Source organism: Sinocyclocheilus rhinocerous, unplaced genomic scaffold (genome assembly GCF_001515625.1).
Source record: "Sinocyclocheilus rhinocerous isolate Xijiao unplaced genomic scaffold, SAMN03320098_v1.1 scaffold914, whole genome shotgun sequence".
Classification (NCBI taxonomy): domain Eukaryota; kingdom Metazoa; phylum Chordata; class Actinopteri; order Cypriniformes; family Cyprinidae; genus Sinocyclocheilus; species Sinocyclocheilus rhinocerous.
In genome coordinates this window covers 622508-629245 of record NW_015629521.1, presented here as the reverse complement: position 1 = coordinate 629245, position 6738 = coordinate 622508, and positions in this window count along the sequence as shown.

The following is a 6738-nucleotide window of genomic DNA, read 5'->3' as shown; positions in this document are numbered from 1 at the left end:
TTTTTTTTAATATCCGCTCAGACAGACTCCATTGAGAAAGGTTATTATACTCCATTTAAAGTGATGGAAGGTAAATGCTACATAAGCAGAGGACTTTAGTAGCCAAGTGAGACTAGTGTGTGCTCAATTTATATCTCAGCGCCATAAATGCTGTGAGATATTTAACTGGGCTGCCACACAGCAGAGAGAAGGGCAGGTTTTGAAATTCCGCAGCGATGCATTCACGTGTGTGCGTCTATAGCGGGTGCCAAGCTGAGATGTCTCATTAGGCATGTAAATTACTTTCTGGAGTTGTCTCTGTGTTTCTCTCTTTTAAAACTTGCTTATCGCCTCTCGCACACATCAGGATGCATGTGATTGATTGCTTCAGCCTGGATGTCAAGGACTTTCATCGCAGGTGTGAGGACTGGCACAGCTGGCTGACCTCAACGGCCATTGATTAATGCTGTCTGACTGAGATTTGTACCTGCACGTGAAAAGAACAGAAAGAAATGTGTGAATTGTACACACTGATAGCACATGTGCATGCTGCCTGCATTACATTAGCAACTTATTCATTAAGGATTTATGCAAATAAGGTAACAGTGCAAACACACCCCAAAAAGTATGTTGAATGCAATTTGTACAATGTAATTTCACATTTTACGGGTTGGCTCTGAGGACTAGGTTGAGGAAGATGCAGCAGACTTCTGCACTCTGGCATACTTTATTAGGACTGTACGGCAACACTCCACTACTGTGATCCAGAAACCTGAATCTACTCTTTAAAATGCTTAAAGTGTGTTTGGCCACATCAGGCAGGATATATAACACTCTTCTTTATCGTTCCACCATAATTTGATGAATAACTGCTGCCATAATTAATTAAAATCTACACGTCCCTTTTGCATCAGGTACATTGCAGTAACATTTGTGAATAAGGCACCAATAATGATAGGTCCAGTTTATCTAAAACTGAAAATGACCTAATATGCATTGTGCAGCAAAGGAGATCTATATAATACCTGGAGAAAGCTCTCCATTCCCATTTATCTCAATGGCAGTTCTTTGGCTGCCATGTGGTTCTCTGGAAATACAATTTGAAATCTGCCATCTTTGCTTATGGGAATCACGAATGTTTGTGAGCCAATCACCTGTGACATAAAGCATGTGATCGATTATTCTCAGGCCAGAGGAATTAAATCATAATTATGGTGACTTGCTAGTTTCCTGAAAGCATTGTTATGGGCCATCCAAACAGAATGCGTCTTTGCATCTAATAACACAAAACACAGTGCTCACACTCTTAAAAATAAAGGTGCTTAAAAGATTCTTCACAGCAATGCCATAGAAGAACCATTATTGGTTCCACAATGAACCATTCACTCAAAGGTTATTTAAAGAACCATTCAGTCAAAGGTTCTTTAAAGAACCATGTCTTTCTTACCTTTTTGTAATCTAAAGAACATTATTTCGCCACAAAGAACCTTTTGTGAAACAGAAAGGTTCTTCAGATGTTTATGGAACCATTTAGACAAAAAAAAGGTTATTCTATGGCATGGTGAAGCACCTTTATTTTTAAGAGCGCAGGAATGTTTTTAAAAAAATGAATGAATGCTTCCTCCGCCATGTTGCCGTCAAATAAAACAGTTGCCATGCCAACTTGCTCCTGTAAACAAAAGCTGTTCACATCCGTCTAGCATGTATTTACATAGATGTATTTGTTTTGTATTTGTTGTAGATTATATTTGCATAGATTGTACATTGATTGTATTGTATACAGATTGTATTTGGGTGTGATCGGCACCTTAGCCAACTGGTTGCAAGTTCAGTCATTACCTACTATACTTCTAACAAACATTCGCAATCAGCATTGCAAGCTTGTGTGGCAGAAACTATAGCTCTGACCTGTGGTTAGAATTTAGTTTTCTTGTATGTATGCCTTATTGACTTAAACAGATTATATTCTTGGGCACAATAAGCAAGCTAACATGCAGTACAATCTATATATTTAATGCTGTTTATATACAGTATATGTACATTCATTATAGATATTTAGCATGTCAACATTCAGTGCATGAAGAGCATGCATGTGCATAAATGCGTCATGTAGTCCTCAGAAGTCATGTATATTAGGAAAGGAAAGGACGTGACGTGTGGCCAAGTATGGTGTCCCATACTTGGAATTTGTGCTCTGCATTTAACCCATCCAAGTGCACACACATAGCAGCGAGTAGTGAACAAACACGAACACACACACCGTGAACACGCACCCGGAGCAGTGGGCAGCCACTGCGGCGCCTGGGGAGCAGTTGGGGGTTCGGTGCCTTGCTCAAGGGTCTCACCTCAGTCGTGGTATTGAACGATTACAGAACCATCTTTAAGAAATTATATTGTGGAGAAAACTGCTGACTAAATTTACCTCATGTACACGGGAGTAAAATATACGCAAACTACAAACTGCAGTTTAACATGATTTATTTTCATCAATTGCAGCAGACAGGAAAATATATGTATGTGTATTTCAAACTTTAAAAACCTCTCCTAAAAAAAGCAACTGGTAAAACATCTACTGCATCTATAATTGAGAAATGATTTGCACTTTTTTGAAACCAGATAGAGTAGTTATAACATCTACCAGCAGGGGCTGACTGGGCTACGCTAAACAGCCAGTGCTACATCAGATAGATAGTGCCTAACTAAACTGGATAAGATACAATCGATGAAATACCTTGCAAAATGGCACTGTTTAGTGATTTCACCCCCAGAAAGTTCAGCTGGAAAACTATGGGGCTCTTTTTAGTGAGATGGGGCGTAGGAGGAATTAAGCTAGTCTTGGGAAACAATAATGTCCACTGCGCACAGGCAGAAGTGATTTAGATGGCAAAATCTTTAAGCTATTCTACCCACCGCCGCAAAAGTTCACACACTCAAGCCAATAACAAGCCTGGAGGAGATGTGGACGGAGCCTGCAACTCTGTCTGACCCCACTGACCCACCAAATGAAAAAATAATAGAACAGAGGGCAGTTTTATGTATTTCATAAAGCCCTCCGGGAATATGTTTTTAAAAATCTCTCTGGGGCTCTAATGGATAATAGGGAGCTCTCCTGAACCCTGTATTCTCTCATAATATTAATATTGCAGTGCATGAAAATGGCCTTTGAAATGCCCATGTATTAAATGAGAACAGTAGGCTGTTTTTATGAATCACTCTTTTTGAGTATGCAGACAGGTCTACCTGTTGTTTGTCTTTCCTTGGACTACTGTTTTGTTTGACAGCAGTGTGTTTAGAGTTAAGGAGCGCTCTTGATTTTGTTTCCTGTTTGCCAGGCTGCCGGCCTTGGAGGGTGCAGGCAGTGTAGCACATGGGATGTGGGCTTGCTAAAAAGAACTGCTGTCTCCTGCAATATATTTTGAGTGACTGGGGTCTTGTTTCATTGTTGTTTCTAAGCTCTCACACTTCTTGGATCTGGGTTACATGATATTGCAGGACTGGGTTTTGAGACAGTTCTATTCCTCTAGGCCGACATGCTGAACGCCGTATTGTCCATGTCTTAGCATAAGAGGAGCTACCCTAAAATGTGTGAATTCGGAACACCCTGCATTGCCATCACAGACAAGTCACGCATATTAGAGGATTTGGTAACACTTTATTTGGCTTGTCCACTATCAACATTCTGTTAAGTGTAAGACTGTCAGCTTAATAATTGAGAACACTTTAGATTGATGGTTTTCCAACATAATCTACTGACTATAAGCAACTTTGCAAATACATGTCAAGTTATTCTACTAACGTTAACCTAACAGTCTATTAATACGCTAATGAGAGTTAATGATATGCACTATCAAAATAAAGTGCAACTGAGGAATTTAAGGTTAAATTGCTGATAAATGTTGTTTAATATGAAAATAAACATAATTTGATTATAATAGATTTTAATTTATTTAACCATAATCGCAATAGTTGCATTGTAACTGATGCGTCTCAATAAACTCAATAAAAATGCAGTAACCTTGACTGCATTTATTTGATTAAAACTTCAAGTACTGGTGTGGTGTAAAAAAAAAAAACAGTGGGTAAAATGCATAAAAGTAAATTGCCCTCTTCACTTCCTGTCAAGTGATGCATCAATATTCCCTTATTCCCTATGCCATTTACAGTGTCCTTTTGAACTGTATGCTCCCTTCAGATTGGAATCTCACTTAAGATAGCAGAATATGCACTTTGCAGGGCAATTACTTTCGAATGGAATGCACCTTTTACTACAGGAGATATATAGCCATGTTTTAAATTATGAGTGCATGTAAATGGGCAAAATTATTTGAATAATCAACTGAAGTGCTGTGTCAAGATAAAATTTTACCAAAAAAGTATGTCATCTGAATAAATGAGCTTCTTTGCTCATATTGCTGTAGATGCTCTTCCTGTTTGGTCAGGATTGTCCAGTTTGTCTGTCTTCTTTAGCTCGACCAAGCATCCTTTGACTTTTTTTTCGCAAAAGCGAACAAGGCTCAAAAAATTGTGCTACACGTAGAGTCTCCATAGATTGTGATGATGACAAAATTTACATTATGCGAGCTGTGAGCAAGGGCTACATACAAATTAATGTAGGATATCAGACCGAATCAGACAATCTAAGATTTGGTCAAAACATGGTTGAAACATGAGGAGCCAAATTCCACAGAGGCCCAAGACACAGGATGTCGTAAATCAGATCCTGGCGCCACAAGCCTGAACCAACGAGCAGCGTTGAGTAGCTCACAGCATTTAAACAAAAGAACACCTCTGGTCTTCACAGAATATGTCCTCATCCACAGAATGGCATCCACAAAAACTGCCTTCCCATGCATCTAAATGACACTAAAAGGACTTGTGAGCAACTATTCGTTTCTATGCATAACTCCATATTATGTATGTAACCCACACGTTTAACTATCATGTTTTAATCACGTATTGTGTATGTCTTTTTGATGACTATTGAATAGCTTAAGGGTTCCTATTAATGTTTGTTATGTGTGTGTTTGAATCTTCTTGCTTGAAACGTTTCTTTCAATCAATTCTTTGTCAAATGTATCATATTCTTGTTATAGAAATCATGTCCAAAAGTATACTCTGCAAGAGTGTTAAAACTCGGACCATGACCCCGGACGCAACGCAAGTACCTCCAGATTCTATCTGAACTGGTGCATTTAATATAAATTTTAACCTCATTGAGGAACTCAATGCGAGGGTTAATTAAGTGATTGATGGTTGTTGGTCTATGCAATTGCACATATTGCTGTAAACTTGGGATTTCACATTTTCATTCTCTTAAACTAATTATTTCCTCACTTTCTGTCTTTCTGCAACTTGTGTGAATGCGTGTGTTTATGTGTTAGATTAGTTTATATGTCTTAGATTTATCCAATAAAGCCTTATTTATATTGAAAAGAGAAGTATCTTGTGTTTTGTGCTCACAAGTTAGTGTCTTAAACTGCCGATCTTGTTACTGTGCTATTTAATAGTGTTTTCACTATATTTTGGATATTAATATCCATTGCAGAGTTGATGTTATACGGCTTGTTCAATGAATCGCTGGCCGTCTCAGTGATCAGCCGTAAAACAGTGATTCTGTCCAAATTCCCTTTAAAATCTTAAATGATTCCCTTTGAGCTAAATTGACCTGTTTCCCTTACATGAAGTATACTTTTGGCTTTTTCTATTTCCACATACATGTATTTGTAGAGTACACAGTGGCTACTGCACCATAGCAAACTGCCAGTGTGGAAGATGGATGAATGGAAAAGTAAGGGTGAAATGCCAGGCACCAGGCAAGGGATAAGCTGCCATCCATCCTCTTTCAGCAGTGATCCATCAGGGAGAAAGGCTCCACGGAAGACTGAGCCAGAAAAACAGAGGAAATCTACCTACAGAGCTGGTGTCAGGAGAGAGAATGGATCATTTGATGTGTTGTGTGTGTTTCTGTTATCACCCCGATAATGCATCTTCAAGGTCACCTACATAAATTACACATTACGCTGACGTAATGTGGTGCAGTCTTTCAATGTTTCAAGTAAAACAAGGATAGTCCCTTGGGATGCAATTTCATGAACCATAAATAGATTTTAGTTGGGCAACATATTTGGGCCACATACCTTCAAAGGCACCTCCGAGTACCAACCCCATCAAGCACCATCTCTGCAATCAATAACACTAAGGGTTAAAAGAATATTCTTGATCTGGTGGCTTATGGAAAGTTGCAAAGCCAAATTCAAACACACAATTTTATACAGTATGTAGACTGCCACTCATGGGCATCGGAATGAAGATAGCGGTGGTCCATGCAGTTCAGCTGACAGTTTCCCATATCAGCACTAATCCCTCGACTTTGGACTCCAAAGGTCTTTCCCGCATTAACCGAATGTGCTGAAAAATCTCAATTTGTAGGCCTGTCGTAACCCCCTTGCCCCGGCAGAAAGGCAATCTGTAGCGCTTAATAACATATGCTTACAGTGGTCGCTGACTCTCATTTCATCCAAAAAAATCTTCCCATAAAGATCTCTTCAATTCAAACTAAGAAGTTCAGGAATGATGGGATAATAATCAGATGTGCCATCCTGATGGTGGTTTATTGCAATTTAGTAGATGTATTGCATCTTAGATGGATCTTCTCAGTTTCTGTGGGAATTTGCCATATTGCGTGAATATAATTATTAAAATAGATAGATAGATAGATAGATAGATAGACAGACAGAACAACCTGAACTCATGTAAGTA